Below are 18,980 nucleotides of genomic sequence, written 5' to 3' on the forward strand. Positions count from 1 at the left end.
TGGTTGCTGGATCAACTCCAATAAAAATTTAAATTCAGACGAGCTGAATGCCTTATTTGTCTGGTTAAGGGGGAGGAAGGTGGGGATTGGTGAAGTCTTTCCTCTACCTCTGAACGTTAAAATAATGGTAGTAGGATGTGAAAAGTACATATTCCTGAAGAATGTACTATTGTAATATCAGATAGTTAGCAACTGGGTTTTTTTCTTCTTCATGTGCATAAGCTGAAGAATTACAAAGCATGGATAAGTAGAGACTTGAGAGGGGTTTGCTGGAGGAGAACCCTTTTTGTAGTGAGATGGGAGCCTACCTATCCATAGATTGAGAATTTCCTACAAAATGCTGGACAACTTTGATCTCCTTTTAAAGTAATGGGAATTGAGTGTTGCTCACACTTCACAAGATCAGACTGTCTCTTTGCATGCAGAATTTCCAGCAGTGATCAATGATCTCCATGCCAGTCCTCAGTTGTCTGCAAGTACTAAAAGAAAAGTATAAAAGGACCATTAACCCCATGTTTTCTGCTTTCACATACAGCTGTCTGGGGCCCTGTAGCAGTTGATACTCTATAGCTTTCTATTCCTGCCACACTGTTCCTACGTATGGTTTTGGAAACGGTGACTAAGGTTTGCTAGCAGTTCCTTAATCTGGCTACTACGGACGTTAAGGAAAAAAGAAGTCAGGTAACAACCTCCATCTGCAAAACTACTTCTGGTTTTGTGACTGGGTTTAATACACAGTGAGCATAGTCAGATCATTTTTTATTTAAAAATACCCTCTCTCCCTCACTGAAACAGGAAGCATCTTTCCAGGAATGCTTGGGAAAGTGTTTGACTTTTATGTCACTGAGATAACTGGAGAAAGTATTAAACAACTTTAAAGCTAGCAAAGATTTAGCCAGACAGAAATACTCATTGAACTCTATAGACATAAGAGCTGTCTCTTCCTTCTTCCTAATGTGAGACCGGTTTCTCCTCGGTGCATGTGTGTGCATCTGTCCATGGCTACATGAACAGTTATCAGACCATAAACGATGGTTGAAATGCGGAGCGTGTCCCTGCCTGGGAGTCACTGCCCAGGGTCACGTCCTGATCCTGTCGCATATGCACCATAGGTTGCCCTGGTCTGTCCAGAGTACCATACCTCAGGCCTATCGTGGGTAGCAGTGTACACAAATTAAGTTGGTTCAAGCATCTGGAGTATTGCAAACTCATCACCTACCTTTGCTCATTCTTTCTTATTCTTAAGATACTAACATTTTCTTCCCAGGGTAGTTTTTTTTTTAAAAATGATAGAGTTTCAGTTATCCTTTGGAGCTTCATAAAACTTGCTAAAAAAAGCTTTGCAGCCCATTTCTGAATCCTATTCGATTATATAGCTCATGCCAATGGTACGGTTTGGCAACTTGCTGTCTACCTTTCCGCGCAATATCCAAAAAAGTGCAGGAGGGGCAGAGGCCCCGTGAGTGTACGCTGGCAGGGGGTATACAGGCATTTCTCTGCCTGCGGGTCAAGGAGTTGCATTACTTAGGAGACTGTGCAGCGTTTACAAGAGCTGCTGCTGAGCACAGGCTCCCGGCTAACGAAGGAGGAGGGGAGGGATGCTCGCTTCGTTCCTGCACTGAGGGCTATGGTTTACACAGCTTCATTGTATTGCACAGGGCTTTCCTGCCCTGCAGCTTGACTTGCTCCGTGACAAATTATTCCTTAATTGCTGGATGGCAGAGGAAAAGCTTTACAGCCCTGAGGTTATTCCTAACAAATAAGGTTACAGAAGCCTTGAAAATTATATTGAGCAGAAAAGAAGCACCATGAGGTTTCCTTGGGTGCTTGGGCTGTGTTAAGCTTGACTAAGGCAATGTGCTAATGAAGCTTGTTAAAATGCAATTATACTTTAATGCTGTGGATGCAGAAATGAGGATAATCAGCGGAGAGATGCTAGTGAAGCTGTTGTGATTAGCGTGATTTGTGCGTGTCTCTGCCATGCTCAGGGCCTTCACCCCACTGTGCAAGGTGGTGTCTGAACACAGCAAGAAGGCTGTACCCAAAGAGCTGCCTGGGAGTACGAGAAGAAGGATGATGGTAGGAAGATGGAGAGATGGGTGGAGCAAAGCAGCAGTGAGATGGTGTTGACCATGAGGACCAGCAGAGGTGTCAGGCTAAGCTGCTGACCAGTCATGGGGGGTGTCTGGTGCAGGAAAGCTTTAAGGAGGAGTGTGTGGCGAAAGAGCTGAGCGCCTCAGCCCAATGCTGATGGGGAGCTGCTCCCACACAAGGCAGGCAGTTTGGCAGAAAACACCTATGATTTTCTTTGAAAAATGTAAAAAGGGAGGAGAGAGCCTGGACTTCTGGGCGAGCTGGAAGAGGGTGGAGTTCTGGTAGGGAAGAGGTGATAGGAAGAATGGGGAGAGGTCAGGAGGAGCCTTGACAAGTGAAGAAAAGTAGCAGCCATTTGATGTGCAGCGAAAGGGAGAGCTACATGCAAAGAGAAGCAGATGTAACCAGAGCGGTGCCTAGAAAAAAATGAGTATGAATGAGGCAAGAATGTGTTTCGTCAAGGCTGGAGCAGAGGAGTTTTGATAAATATGATGGAAGCCTGGATGCAAACTGCAAGCAAGTGGACGGACAGCCAAGGCTGGGGCTTATCAATAAGCTGCAGAAAAACTCTGCGGCTGATGGTCCGAGCTGGGATGTGGAGAGCTAGAGGGAAGCATAGTAAACAGTAACACTTGGGCTGTGGACCTGAGCGATAGGCAGGACGGTGGTGGTGTCTGCAGCAATTAAGGAAGGAGGTGGGGAGGGGGAGGAAGATTAAGAGCTCTGAGCTTGAGCTGACAGCTCAACATCCATGAGATGTCAGGGAGACAGGCGAGGTTTTCGTCTGGACAGAGAGAGACAGGCCCGGATGATCGGATCAGACAACTGAGGGGACTGATTTATGTGAGAAGATTAAAAAAGCTGCTTGTAAATATATGTATAGCTTGGCTAAGTGACACCTGAGGGGACAATAACTGTCTACAAGTGTATGAAGGGATTGGATACCGGAGCCAGAAGGAGGGGGAGGGAACAGTTTAGGAGTGTAGATGAGGATTTTGACTAGAGGCAGTGGAATAAGGTGGAGCAAAGCGGGCTGTATTGCCTGGTTAGGGAAAACATCTCCCCTGCCTGCATATCCGTCTAGGTACCCATCTGCACCCCTGTCATCACTAGGGTGCTAGTGTCATTGCTAGGGTGCCATTGCTAGGGTGCCTAGCAATCTACTGTTTGTCTTCACAGCACCCCATGAGAGGGAGATGTCCCTGTGTGCAGTTGTGGCACTTCGGTGCCTTGTGTGACCCTTGCTATCTGACTTGAATCAAGGACCTAAGAAAGTGTCTTAACCGTTATGCTCTCTTTCCTTTTACTTGTCTCTGTTCTAAAGGGTCAGTCCTGTTGATAGTACAGTGAGATGGACGGGAAGGAGATCTAATGGGGCTCCTCCAGCCTACAATTTGTGTGGTCTTCTCCACATGTTTCTTATAATTTTTTACTCTTTATAAGGTTTTACTCCTCTGTGAAACCAAGGGAAGAAGAAGCAGGTATTACTTTGTTGCTCATTCCTACATGAGCTCCTCCCATCAGTGCAAGAGAGCAAGTTTGGGAGGGAACCACTGGAAGTGGCACATTCAAATGGGGAATTAAGATTGAAGCAATTTTGCCCCAAACACACTTAGAACTGATCAGCGCCCTGGATAGCAGTGGGAATAAGGTGCATGTACAGTTGAACTACGTTGCTGGTTCCTGTCTGGTCACAGCAGTAGTAACTGTTGGTTTGGTTGTAAGCCGTGTGGTTTATTTTCCTACGGCAAATGGCAGAGTGGTCCAATTCAGACCAAACAGCTCCATTTCTGCTCCAGGAGTGCCACTCTGGGATCCATCAGCTGAGAATCTCAAAGCACATATGCAACACTGCAAAAAATGACTGTTTCCCATCTGGTGAAATAGAGGTGATCTGAGGTCAGAAAGAAAGCACGTGGGAGATGGAGGAATAGTATATATCATGTATTTGGAATCCCAGTCCTGTGCTGGGCTCATCTGTGGGCTGTGCAGTCCAGTGCCTTGTCTCTGCCTATGGCCTTTTCAGGTACTTCAGAAGGAGATGCAGGGCATTTTGCAGGATGCAGCTCCAGAACAAGCTCTCTGTTGGTAGACTTGGTTTCCTAACACTGGTTACAGACTGTCTCATATTTTGCAGGACCTGGGTTTCTGTTTCTTGTGAGCAACACTGGTCAGAACATGGGAGGGTTTTTCCTCCTGGGAAACTTTAACAAAAGCACCAAGAAAAGTAAAAGAAACCAGCAAAAAATGGAACTGCCCCAGCTTTTGTGATCTTGATTTTCTGGTGAAGGTTCTGCTGTGATACCAGATGAGGGTTATATCTTCAGAGGAAACTTTCAAAGAGCCCTACTTCCGAAGCTAAATCAGTAACCAGCTACCTCCTTCTCTCTGAGTGCCCTTTCTGTACCTGTCCATGTCTGGCTGGTCTTTAGGTTGGTGTCCTAAGGAGATGAGATCCATGTGGCAACATTTTTGGAGGGTTGTTCTATCTCCATCCCTTCCAATAGCTTTCAAGCCTATTAGCCAATTTCAGACATATCTGTTTGAGGAGTGATGTAGCAGATAACAAGTTCTTACAAACTTTGTGAAAATGGGAAGCCATGTAGGCGGGAGTGATTGTAATAGTGCTGCATCCCACTACCACCATGCTTGAGGCAAAGGCCATTGCGTAGCTTCAGCCTTTTCTAAATATTAAAGAGAGGAATGCACCAGCAACAAACAAGCAAATAACTAAATGAAAGTGTCAGCAGTTCCTTGCCCCTTAATAGGCACTGGGAAATGCAGCAGAATCCAGCCAGGCCATTGGAAACTAGCCGTTGTTAGTCCTGCTGCATTTTTGGTAACTGCAAAACCATTTGTGGTTGGGAGTCCCCAGCAGCGGGTGTGAAAGAGAGACTACGTATGGTGAATAGATGGCCTGCCCTTGCAAGCTGCTACATCCCCAGAGTGGGGCTGTACAAGCATCAATGGGAGACGGCAGGAAGATGTGAGTTGCTGATGTCTATTGCACCTCTTTCTGTGCATGAGGTGCACAGGGTGTCATCCCTTACCAATGCCAAACCAAATACCTTAGTGTCATTGTGCATTAGCAATAAAAACAGGTGGGACCCAAATAATACAGAACTAAAATCCCAGCTCTTCATGCAGACTTTAGCTGCATTTTAATGGTGTAGCACTTCAGCAGAGACCACAGGTGTATTTCTTTTTTCTTGCAAGGAGTTCATATTTGACCTCGGCAGTCACAGTTAAAAGCAGAGCTCCCTGCTCTGACTTTCACTTCTGTTTCAGCAGGACCAAAATCTGTGGGGCCTTTCTGAATATTTCCCTCCTCACCCAATATTGCCGAAAATGAGCCTGAAGTGTTGACAGACAGCAGCACACTCCGTGTGTAGGAATCCAACATAAACAGACTTGCTGGTTGTGTGCTTGGACATGTTAAACGAGGTCTCTGCTTTGATCTTCCCTGCACTATCCTAAAGCCCAGCAAGCAAAGGCTAAGTAAACAGACCTTTGATTTCAGGGCTGTTTGGAGCAGAGGTCTTGTAAAACTTTTATCAATGGCAGAGCTGAGCTACTGAAGTCCCTCTTGGACTGTAGGTGCTGCAAGAGTAGCAGTGTGGTTTTATTGACCCTAACGTCCCTCTTTCTCCCCCCTTCCCATAATGACAAACATCTGGGGATATGAGCCAGCTTCCTGTTCATTGTAGCATACCAGTTTCTCTAGGAGAGACACCTGCTTATAATCTCCTCTGTGGTGAATGGAACATAAGCTATATTAGATCCTACAGCTATTGGATCCCACAGCCAGTGTAGCTTTTTGTTAATGCATGTCATAAAGATGCTTAAATAAATCACATGGGACACATCCGTGGGAAACACTCACGTTACTAATCCTGCGTGTTCAACGCTCCTGGGTCAAACCCCAGAAAACCAGTTCTCTGGCTTAAATAGCATGAATGTTACAACAAATTGGATTTTATTTATTTGCTTCCTGTTTTTAGAGCATTTAGTGATTCCCCATGATCACAAAGGTCACAAATTTCCTTTCATGTTCAAATAAACAGGAGATTCTCCTTCAGGATTATGCCCTCAGAAAAGAGACATTAAGAAACAAGCACCTAATATCTCAAGATTTAAAAAATAAAAATGTGAATGCTGGCAAATTCCCCTCAATGGATAAAACACAGGAGTTCGATTGGCCTCTGCTTTCTTTTCATTTAATATTTTTCTCTATCTTCTGGTGGGTTACACGAAGGAGGCTTTGGCTTCCCTTCTACCCACTGTAGAAAAGTGATATGAGAGTGAGATCCTGCCAAGATATTTTATTTTTATAAGTGTTATCAATTTTCCATTGTTTTCAAAACTAAGAACCACTGTGCTTAGCAATGATGGAGCCCAGGCTGTTCCCGGTGAGCCAGAGCTGTGGTCCCAACTGCTGGGGCCATTTCACCCCAAAGCTTGACTGAGCTCAGGACCAAAAATTGGAGTGTTTTCCTCTGCCCTACCAATGATTATTGCTTCTTATCAAGATAAATACCAAATGACAAATTCATTGGCCAGCCACTCCATGCCAACACTGCTCCCGCTATACCTTCTGGAGGTAAAGCTGAGATGGTTGGCTGAGTCTGAGCTCCTGATAGTAAATTGTGAGCCTAAGTGCATCTAGTCTCTCTTATCTTTTGCCCTCACACTTCTATAGCATGGCCTTAAATGACGACCTTTCTTATGCTGCCTTTTCTGCCTTAGTCACCAACTGATCCTTTACTGTAGGTAAAACAATGTCCTGGTTCTCCCTTCAGAAGTGAATTTTGTCTTTTGTCAAATAGTCAAATCCACTGTTAGATAAAAAACATTTTTAACAGCCCTTTATTTGTTGGTATTTGATGGCGGTTCTTTGATCCCTGAAGGGGTGTGCAGCGCTGTTTGTCATATATAGCAAATTGATTTTACACGTTTCCATCTTTTATCGATAAGTCTTCCAATGGGGTTTCACTGTAATCAGATTGGAGATTACCATGGCACAGCCGTTGGGAAGGGATTGGAATTTACATGCAGTAAAGATCAGGGGATTAGCGACTGATTAGGAAAGTGCTGATTTATCCAGCCACAGGTACAGCAAGGGGTCTTGCGTGTCTGCTTTTTTCTGACCTTGGGTTTTGACCTCTTGACTCCTCACTTAGAAATGCCAGCATGCAGCACAGAGTGATTTCTGATGTGGCTTCTCTCAAGAACAAGTTCAAGTCATTGCAACAGTAAAAACTCCTGTCTCTGTGAACAGAGAAGCTCAGAAATCTTTATGTGAGTGGACACTTTGCTCTGATGTGCATTGACCAGGACAGGCTGAGCAGACAGACTGTGGCAACGCTTTAATCCACAGTCAGGAATTCCTGCTGACAGCTGATGCGATGTGCATGTGTTGGTGCACGCACGCGCACGATGGACGATAAAGCAGCTATGTAATCACGCGGCGAGACAATATTTCTCCATGCACAGCTTTTCCTAGATAGCTGTTCTGCTCTCCAGGTTTCTCCCCCTGCGCACACTTGCAGGAGGGTAGCTGGGACTGTACATTACCAGACTGTGAGGTAATAGGAGTGCACATTAATTGATATTCCAGTGTAGCTCTATCTACCTGATGGATACGACATTACATACCAGTGCGTAGCCCGCCAGTGGAATGACGTCATTTGAAATTACAGAGCGATCTATGTCAGCAAAACTCCCGTACGCTCTGTAGCTGCTGAAGTTTGGGCAGCTCAAATAAAGCAACCACGCTGACAGTCACAGGCTGTGCTAATAACAGGGGGTTGGTAGTTTGCCTGTGTATCAGATAATAATTAGCACCATCTTTCTACTCATGCAGATTTATAGAGATAAAAGGCAGACAATATGGGATCTTCAGCAAAGGAGAAATATTTCCAAATCCTTTGGATAGTTTGGGGAATTTAAATGGATTTATGTTTTAAATATTTATTTTTAGTGTTTCAATTTAGGCAGAATATACCCACTGTTAGGTGCTGTTTTGGTATTAGCATTCATCCTGAGACATGCCACACTGGTGTGCAATAGAGGTATAGGAAAAATACCTTCCTCCAGATGAAGTGAAGCAGCTTTTGAGCAGCAAGGGGTGCAGCAGAGCTTCAGACATACCAGATGAAATGCACTGATTTTATCTGATCTTAGAAGCTGAACAGTCCCAGGACTGTCCAGAAAAGCACCTGGCAATCCTAGGGACAAACCGTGGCGGTGCGATCGGATATAGTAAGCCTAACAGAACAACAGGTCTTTACTATCTTCTACTGGAAAAACTAATAAAGGCCACTTAAGAGTGCACTAACCCTGTTGTCGTGAGCAAGGCAGCATGTAGAAAAGGAGGAGCAGAGGAAGTGGATCTGTTTGAAGCTGTCCCAGTTGCAGGCAGGCTGCAGAAATCTGGGCTAGCCTCTGTCCAAGGCACCAGCTGAGCCCTCAGACTGTGCCAATGACAACTCGAGTTTTCACAGCCAGAAGGTCGCTTGTGCATGGACTTGTGCAGGCATCATCGCATGTTTTAACACTGTGCTGTGGCGCTGGACCAGGGTCGATCCATTTGAAGAAAATGTTACTACTTTCCTTTGGGTGTGGCCTGGAGCTGCGGCTGTTTGCTATATGAGATCTGACAGTATTCTGCAGGTATGAAGGTTTCATGCATTAAGAAGACCTGGCTCCTGCCAATACTGTCAGGTAGCATGTGCTTTTACATCAGGTAGTGTGTGCTTCAGTGTCTGGGGAGCAGGAAGCAGATGTGAATGCTATAAGTCAGTGATGGTTTCCCTGTTTTCATATGCAGGAGACTTGATGTCTCCTGAGTTTAAGTGTAAGTTTTCACTGAATCAACCCTGTGAACACTTTCTTTTAAAGTGCATTTAAGTATTTTCCCCTCCTGGAAGAGATGTACAGGTGTGTCTAAGCTTGTAGAATGGCACAATAGGAACAAGTCTTTAAAGTGAAATATTTGGTGCTGAGGAGGTGATGTTCACACTAGAGGCATTTTGGGAGTTTATTTTGGATTAGCTCCAGTCTGGTCATGTAGATCGAGCGCTTGTTAATGGAAATCCAAGAGCACAGCTTCTGCTTTTGTTTTACCAGGGACCCAGCTAGCAATTGCAGGCTGTGTCTGCATTAGCACCTGGTGGGGATTGGTAAGATTTGATCTGTAAAGCAAAACATTTGGTGCTGAGGACCTGACAGCCCTGTTTCAGAGGGGTGTTTCACTTCAGAATAGCCCTAGTCTGGTCCTCTGAATTAAATGCCCATCTGAACCGGAGCACCCCTTGCAGCTCAATTTCATATAAAAGCACCTGAGTTCATGTGCACCAAAACTGTTTCATGGTGTGAACCAAAGTCCAATTGGTGAGGATGATCAAAAAGTTCACTTTAAAGCACACCCCTGGTCCAAACTAAAACACTGATGTAGGCACACATAAGGTAGACCCTTATGATGACACTTTAATTTGGAGAGAGCACTTCCATCACACCTACCATGAGCTGGAGGTTTTGGTAGGGCAATAGTGAATGGTTTCAGGCAGAATTTTAAAATGCTGCTGTCTTAGAAGGTGGAAGGTCAGCTCTGTTTTACATTTCTCTTTTGGAGCAAGATGACGGTATTTTTTAAAATTTTTCTTCTGGAGCAAGACAAGGGTTTTTTTAATGTATATATGGGGGCAGGGGGTTTGCCCTTGTGATTTTTTAATGTATTTTAATTTATTCCTATCCCAAATCAAAACTGTTTTCATATTTTAGGGATACAGCAACCTATTAAAAAGAGATTACCATTGCTTAATCAATATACTTTTAAAATCCCAACTTTTTTGTTTGTGTGTCTTTCATTTTAATTTGCCAAAATTAAGATGTAAAAGATTTCTCAAACTGAAAAAGGGAATATTGAAAGAGAAAACTGGATAAAGTCTTGGTTCTTGACAAAAATGTCATTTTCTGATAGAAAAACATTTCTGCAAAACACTCCGTACCAAGTCTGCTCTGCAGCCGTTCAGCTAGAAGTGCTTTCTGTTCTAGAGAAGCCTCCGAAAATATCTTCAGTTCTTAAATACCACAGTGTTTATCTCTTTGTGGTCACCAACAAACAGTTGTTACCACGTTTTTGTGGTGACCAAACTTAGAAGCCCCCAGTGACGAGGGTAGAGCAAAGAGAAGGCTGACGGCAGCCTCGCCATGTAGGGCACTGCCACTGATTTCCCAACAGCAAAAGGCTTATGGATATTTTGGCAGTGTCTCCTGTTCGAGAGTGAGTGTTCAAGACAGGTTTTTTCCTGAGCCCTTAATGCCCTAATCACACCTTTTCCATCTTGGGTATTGGGAAAGGCCAGTAGGAACCAGCATCGGATGGAAGAGTTTAAAGTCTTCTCCAATTTCATCCATTAGAGAGAAATTTGTTAAAAAAGATTTTAAAGACTATTTTGAAGAAAACCAAATTCTTGGATACAAATGAAAAAGGCTCCTGTGTCAGTGTATGGCCGAAGACTTGCCGCCGTGGACTAGCAGGAAGGCAAACCAACTATTTAAAGATCTTCGTTCACATCGTTCCCGAATATGGCACAGAGTCAACCATCGTGGTTTCTGTTTCCCTGCAGACATAAACAATGACACTTACAATTTCCTGCTTGTACAGCTCTCACACAACCGTCTGTCTATAAGGGAAATGGCTAATTACTTATTAAACCTTGTACTGTGCTTAGACTGGGTTAATTATTGACTACCAAAGTTCAAGGGGAATCCGTGTCACCAAATGTGAACTTGGGCATCCTATTTTCTAGGAGCCGTTCAAATAAAATGATTAGGTGACAGGATACTGCATGTCGGCAGGAGGGACAAAGAAGGGGGCAAAAACCGGAGCAGATTGACTCAGAAGTAAATGCCTGTCTTTGCAGCCTTGGGTTTTGGAACACGATTGCAACTGGTGGCTCAAAGGGGAGTTTTGTTACAAAATAAGTGAATTAAACTGAGATTTGCAGAGTGTCTGGTTTGTTTCGCTGAAAGTCTTGGAGATGGTGAGCGATTTGGCTGGGAAATCCGCTGGGCTCGTGAAGCAGGATTTGCATGGTTGGGAAGCAGTTGGAAGGGCAGAGTACAATAGCATTTATGTTAAAATTGGGGTAGATTAACCCCAGAAGCTAATTCAGGGCTGCCTGACTGGATTGTTTCCCAGAGATTATGGGAAACAAACAAATGCTTTATGTTGGCAGGACTGGTCCCTGTGTGACTTGTGGAGATGCTGGGGGTTTGGGTTAGGTTCGGTGAGAGCAGGTTGGGGCTATGGGGCAGGATTTTCAGTTGGGTTCTGGATCCTTCCGCCTCCCTCAAGCCAAAGGATTTCTAGCTTTCTTCCAGAATTAGGCAGTTTGTCCTTCCTGGAAACAGGAGGCTAGAAAAAAGCCTTTTAATTTCAGAACCTTGAAAACATGTTTTCATGCCCTTTCTTTTGAAAAAACAAATGAGGAATGCCATTGTTCAGATGGGCTTGTCTTCTTGAATGGGAATAAAAAAGGTAGATTGTGTGGGTACGTGTGCCAACACACCTTTGTTGTACTTATCTCTTCTCTAGAAAAAGTTTTCTGGTTATCCATTGAATTGCATACCTGAACTGCGCCGTCAGTATAATTTTAGTCTTAGAGTAGAAATATTAGTCCTCTCTTTTGGCCCACGCTAAGCCCACTGGCAGCACTTAAGAAACAATAAATAATATCTTTTCTTCCACACTAGAAGAGAAACCTTCTAGCATATGAAGTCTGTTTCTTCAAAAGTAATTTGAAGTAATCCTAACTCTCCTCTGCGTTTGCTACCTCAAAACCTAAGGGATAAAGTTACTATTTTTTGCTGCTGAAAAAATGTTCAGCAACACTTGAAATTGAATGTCACCCATGCACATTTAATTTAATAAGATGGTAATTTCATGTTAAATAAATACCAACTGATTATTGAAAACATATGCTCAAAGGATTTAAAAACCATGTAAGAGATACGTATCTCATCTACTGTTGTTGAACTGCAATAAATCTATGCAATAATCAAGTGCCAATTGTTTAACATACAATAACTATTTTATTAAATCTCAGTGAAATGTGTATGCAGGGCACTTAATTAAATGGAACATGTTCCCAAATATTCTATTTTTCTTATTTTTGGAACATCTAGAGTAGAAAATTTACTGGCAGCCTTCACCCAAGGGGCTAGTTATTACTCATGTAAAAATATGGCAAGCACTTCTTGTGCTATCAACAAATATCCATTCCATCAGGAAAGCAGCTCCTACCACAGAGGTAGGGAAGAAAGAGAAAATATGTCACTTCACTTGCTGTAAAATGAATCTGCAAAGCTGTTTTCTCCATCAGGTTGTTGGGCTCAGCTATGCAGCCCAAGCCTAGGACTTGCTCCTGCAAACAGTCCACTACTCCCAAAGCTAAGCCTGACCAGTCATCAGGGCTGGTCAGCAAATAGTTGTGGTGGTTTTGTGTTCCTCTCTAAGAGTCTTTGTTCTTCAGAGATGCTGGGTTTTTTTTTCTTTAATCTTTTGATTGTTTTTGATAAGCATTGTTTTTGATAAGCATTGTTCTTGTCTGTGGGCGCCTATGTTTTCAAGCCAAGAAGGACCCATTAGCTCATCTAATCTGATCTCCTCATGTCACATACCAAAGCATTTGGCCCAGTTACCCCTACGTTGACCCCTACTTTACTTGGCTAATGCATACCTTTTGGAAACGCAAACCGTTTTGTTTTGAAAATATGAAAAGATGTTGGATTCACCAGTCCTTTGAACTGCTTATTCCAATAGTTAATGGTATACATGGGCAAAACATTCATCCTTTTATCTCTCTCAAAAAGCATTTTTATCAGTTCTGCTCTCAATGTAATGGCTTCTCACTCTGCAGAGAGCCAAGAGTTCCTCTCTTTCAGGAACACCTACTCATGTTAATTGAAACTCTTGCCATCGTTGCTTTGTAAGCCCTTCCGTGTGGGATTTGCTCTTTGGTAGGTGTTTGTCCAGCCCCCAGCGTAGCGAGGCCTCTATCCATTGAGCCGTCATTACAGCTTGAATGCCAATACAAATAATGGTAATAATGATGTGTGGAGAGCATAGGTGTATAATCCTCATGTCAGTCTTGCAGAGGGTTAAACTATTGTGGAAAGGGTTAAACTCCTACTGTAAGCAGTTGTCATCCAGCCCAGCTTTGTAGCAATGGATACCCCAAGTTAGCCAACTCTGGATGCAAGTTTAAAACATGGCTTTTAGATAGTCCTTTCCAGGCGTCCATGTTCATTCTGAAGTATGGGAGAGGTGAAAGAAATCAACTTTGGTGTGAACCACCCTTGCACTAAGGACTTTGGAGGATCAGGTTTTACAGTGATGAGTAAGGTGAAGGCCAAATGTTGCCTCAAGTGTGGGTGTAAGAGATTGTGTTCACACTGAACAAGTGGTTTGGTTAGCGGTCATTGTCCAACTCCTTCGTCTCACTGTCATAATGAAAGATTTCTGTGCTTGGCTGTATTCTCCTCGTAGGACACACGTCATCTGTGGTACCCCAGTCCCTGATGTTAATTCCTTGCATGCGTTGATGGGTTGTTTGGGTGCTTCATGGTAAATGACTTTGCTAATTTGCTAACACAGCACTTCAAAAGAAATCTTATCTTCATGGAAAGTGAATGTGTTTGGTATTAAATAATAAAATATACATAACCCATGGGGCTCTTAAAAGTTATTTAACTTCTTTATAAACTTTAGAATACAGTATGTGGATATTATAAATTACTTTCCATTCCAAGAAACTGTCCGGGCTGGTTGACCTTCCTTGGAATTTCCTCTTTGTAATTATGTTTAATGTGTTAATAAAGTTCACTTTGAACTGTATCATGGCAAATGGTCTCATAGGACGTGGGTCAGTGCTGGTGTGTTCACCATATGTGAAGCTTGATGTTAGTGTGCAGTTTAGTTGAAGGAATAACAAGGCTAAGTCCAAACAATTGTAGAAGCAGTATCTCCTCCCCAGGTTAGCAGTAAAAGGGGTTCATGGAAAGTTAGGAATGTGGAGTGGGAAATCATTTAGCTTTCACTGCTAGGTGTTACTAAATTATAGCGCTAGGTTCGAGTCACTATCAAAACACCATATATCTGGAGGGTTTTCACGCAGAGCTATAAATCATGTTTACTACATGTATGAGTTGAACGAGTGCATGAACTTTGCAATGCAATCCAGGAAAATATAATTACATGTGTGTGTGTGTGTGTTTTGACTGTGAGAAATATGGACAGGAAGCTCCAGGCTATTCCACTGTTGTGTCTTAAATACACTTCTAGAAATTGTTTTTGCTGCTTCCCGGAAATAACTGTTTGCTAAAGCAAAAGGCTTTCCTGGGTTTTACGTAACTCCTTTTGCCAAGAAGTGGCAACCACCATCCCTTCCAAGGCACTGGGAGCAAAGAGCAGGAATGCTTGTGAAGCAGTGTCAGCAGCAGAGCAGCAAGTGGGGCTTTTCTGTGGTATAGGATAGTGGATATAAATTGAAAATTGCCCAGCTGTTCAGTAAGACAGGTGTAGGATCTGTCTTTTATATAATGGAACAGAATGGAGATTCCAGTTGCTTGTATTCGTAAATGAGGCAAATAAATCTGCACACTTGTCTGCATGTATATGAGCAGAAATATTTAAAACAAATGAGGTGATCACGGCATTTCCTTGTTAATGTTTGACTGGGCTTATATGATCTTGAACAGAAAACTTGGCATCTGGCTGGGATTGTTGGTTTCTTTCTGGGTGTATGTGCAGATGGGGAAACTACAAGCAAGAAAATAACTTGGTGGAAAATGTAGGGTCTGGATTGTTTAAATTATATTTTAAGCCTGATTGCACCCTGGCCCTTGGAACTCCAGGCATGATCCCTTCTAGTAACTAAAATGATTTGAATGTTATGGGGCAAAGTTATATTTAGTTTGTATTTGGAGAAAGAATAACAACTAGGCGCGGGGGGAGGCAGCTGCATTCTCGTCACTTCTTCCCAAGTCACATCCACAGATGTCAAACCCCACCCTTCCCCCTCGGCTGAAATATTAAGGAATGATTCTCTTAAACTATTGGGTTGAGGACAAGGGAGACTGAAGAAAACCTGCCCCACTGGGCTTGTGTCGAGGTAGGGCTTAATTTATTGTAATAGCTCCTTCTGTTCGCACAGGCTGTGAAGTCAGCTGCAGCCTCTCCAGCGTGGTGTGGCTGAAAAGCGTGTTTCTCAGCAGCGCCCTGTGGCCATAGAGAGCTGCCTTTGCATAATGGAAAATTGCAAGGGCGGAAGCAAGAAACAGTGGTTGTTTTCTCTCCCCACCATTCTCCCTCCCTTCCTGACTACAAAAATGTGTAAAAATCCGTGTCAGCAATTTTGATGGAATACCTACCTGGGGCCTCACTTTTGGCCCCTTCTCCCATATCCCATGGCAAAATGCTGCAGGAAGTAATCTCTGTCTGCAGGAGCATCAGAGGTTGCAGAATCTCAGCACTTACAAAGGCTGATTTTTTCAAGAATCACTGCCTCATGGCTAAGAAATCAGGGGGACTATGGTGTAGGGACGCCTCCCCCAGGATTTATACCCATGGCGAGAAAGCACTGCTCTCTCCTGCTCTGTCTTGAAAAGATCCAGTCTGGAGCTCTGGCCCATGGGTGCAGGCACATGGCAATTCATGGGATCCCCCCATAGCCAGAAAGATGGTATGTATTAGCATTAAAAAAATTTGTGTTGGTAGATATATGAATTCACAATTTGAACAATCTGGTTTAACAAAATGATTTCAGGTTTCAAACCAACCCCTTACGGTGTTGCTATCCAGCTCTTGTGGTGTTGCTGTAACGCATAACCCACAAACAGCACTACAGCAAGCAGCCATAGGGTATTGCTCTCAAAATACATTAGATCGTTTCTGCTCACATACAACACAAAGCTGGAGTCTAGGATGGCTGAGCTCGTGACGCTGGCTGCTTGAGGAGTAATTGTTATCTGCTTTTTAATGCTGCATTAGAGCACAGGACAGAAGCCGGCAGCGACAAGGGATGGGAAGTCGGCGGCAGCAGCCAGGGTTCAGCCTGTTTTTACCTCGCTGGCAGCTGTAGGTGAAGCAGCAGGTGCTTTCCTGGGATTTTGCCTCTCCAAGCAGCTGTAGAAATGTATCCAGCCTGCAGGGCCGCGGGCTGTGCCCTGGGCTCTGCTCCTGCGCTGCCGCACTCAGCTGCGAGCGCACGCCTGCCCCAGCCCCGTGGGAGGCAGCCGCCGAGGGACACCCCCAAATCAACGCCCTGGGGGAGCCGGCAGCTGTTGGGCACTCTGCTCTCATGGCCACCCCACCGGCATATTAAGGGCCAGTTCTGCAAGGTGGGGAGCTCCCTTCAGTACCAGTGGCGCGCATGAGAAACTGGGGTGCTCAGCATGTTTTTACTACGTCTTTTTGCTCTCTTCATATAGCAGAAGGTGGAATTGCCATAGAGAAGCCCTGGAAATTAAACTCCAGGGGAACCTAAGTGGTTCTGGGCAGCTTAATGTATGGATTCAGAGGGGGAATACGTTTTTAGCTGGATAGAGTGCGATTTCCGTGGTACGTCGTGCGAGGAGGCTCTGTGTCAGCAGCACCCGCTGCCCAGGGGATGTTGGAGAAGGGCCTTTTTGCAAAACACACTTCCCTCTCTCCACCGCCTCCCCTCCAAATACTGACAGCGCAGAGTGGTGAGATGTGCCAAAGCGTATCTTGACTTGAAAAGCATTCATCCGTCACTGTTGCAGTCCCAAGGCAGGGCTGTACAGATACGTAGTGAAATAAGACCCAGTGGATGCCTGTACATTAGAAAGAGAGGCAGAGATCCGTGATGATATCAACATTTTATTCTTGCTGTAGCCAGCTACAGGAGGTCCAGCTATCATTGGCTTGCCAGGGCCTCTGAAGCTTCTGGCATATGCGAAGGCACTGATTCTGGAGAGAGAGTACTGCTTGCACACAAAGTTATTAATGCAAAGATGATAGGTAATAAAATGGGAATATTTACAGCACCAAATGAACAGAAGCAAGGTTTTAGCATCTTTATCCTGGGGCTGTACCTTATTCAGAAGTGCGTGCAGCTGTATCCGGCAAAATTCACAGCAGGAAAAAGAGTGGGGGGAAATTTTTATTCCTCATCCTGAGAAAGTCACTGGAGGGGCTAATGAAGGGCTGCAGAGGACCGTGCTAGTGTTTTTCTTTTCAAGCAGAAAGGCTCTAAGAAACACACCCTTTTCTAAATGTCATAAAGGTCTGCGAATAGATCCTGTGACAGAGAGCGATCCAACAATTCCTCAGAATGAAAGGTCAATCAAAGGAAAATGGCATTTAGGAGGACCAAGCTTACTGCTGACCCAAACATGTGACAGATCCAGAGGCAACTCTGGTGCCATTAGGAGAGCCGCTTGTGCAGCCTGCCCCAACAAGGTACATGACGTGATTGGGAAACTATCTGATTCCTCCAGGTCTCAAAATTCATCAGGAGTCAACCTGAATGTCGGAAGGAAAGGGATTTTGAAGGAGCTAGAGCAGGTTTCCAAGCTGGGAGGAGGGTGCTCTCTCTCCACTGTCCCTGCTTGCCCTGCACCAAACGTTTTTCCCCAGCACTAATTATAGAACTGTTTTTGCCATTTGAATATGCATGGAGTAGTATCTTGGCTCGCAAGTAGATTGCAATGAAGCTACTCTTAAAGTTTGACTTGGTTTGGTAGGGCTCTAGGTCAGAAAGGACCTCTCCAAGGGCTAACCCAGAATTTCAACAAGGCTGTGGACTTGTCTGGACATTTCTGCTCCTTTACATTGAGTGAGACACTGCACCATGTAGGGAAAGGTAGCAGAATTTGGGGCTGGATCCTCGCCTAGTGTTGTTGAATTCTGCTTTACCAAAGCCAACACACACAACCCCTCCTGATGGGTGGATTTCCTCTTTAAAAGATTCAGCAACGCGACTTGTGTCAGATCAGCATTCAAAAGATCTTGGGATTATCTTTCCATCCACAGAGCTGGTTGGAGGTCTCCCAAGGTGAAGAACATTAACAGTGTGGTTTGCAGTGCTTAGAGAGAGCAGGATAGGCAGGATTTCTCATGGTGTTTTGCCAGTTCCTTTGGAGTATGGGAGGGCACCATCACCTCTGAGATGCTGTCCCACAGGGGTCTGCAGAAGGTGTGCAGGGATGGGTGTTATCTTTGCCAGGGACTGACCTTTTCAGAATAAGTGCTCTCAAGATCCCCGCTTTGGGTCTTCAGCAGTTCATCAGAATCTGAATGTGTCTAAGACCCATTGGTTTTACCAGGCTCTTAGTTAAACTAATTAATGAGTTTCAAGCCAGTTCACGACTCTGTTCTCAGCTTGAGCAGCACGTCTGTTCACCAGCAAAGCTGTGAAATTCATGGGTGCGATCCAACATGAGTAACTGCGACAGTATCTCTGTAGTCATTCATGAGCTGGACTGTATGTACTGCCTTAGTCATGCTGGGGAAAATTCAGGCAGACATTGGAATAATAGGAATTAGTCATGAGGAAGTGCAAATACGAGCTCTGTAGCTTATTCCATGTGGGTCCAATCCTGCAAAACACTAGGAACAGGAATAAAATATGAGGGAACAGTTCCAAATCCCACAAACATCTTGTGGGTTTTGGGTGCAACTCAGCATCAGCAATCCTTAGCAAAACATTTTGTCCTTATGCAAGAGCAGGGCACTTATTATCACACCCCTTAATAGACTATTCTGGGAAGAGCATTGCTATTGCAGTTTGTGTGGAGAACTTGTGCAATTAATGAAAAGGCAGAAAAGGCAGATGCAGGAAAAAGACTCTCTGCTT

The 18,980-nt window shown here is 44.2% G+C and overlaps 1 protein-coding gene across 3 annotated transcripts in view; it reads left to right on the forward strand.

Annotated features, from left to right (window-relative positions):
- Positions 1–18,980, forward strand: part of FGFRL1 (fibroblast growth factor receptor like 1) — a 191,499-nt gene that overhangs the window by 78,974 nt on the left and 93,545 nt on the right. The window lies entirely within an intron of this gene.

This window comes from Gymnogyps californianus, chromosome 4 (genome assembly GCF_018139145.2).
Source record: "Gymnogyps californianus isolate 813 chromosome 4, ASM1813914v2, whole genome shotgun sequence".
Taxonomy (NCBI): Eukaryota; Metazoa; Chordata; class Aves; order Accipitriformes; family Cathartidae; genus Gymnogyps; species Gymnogyps californianus.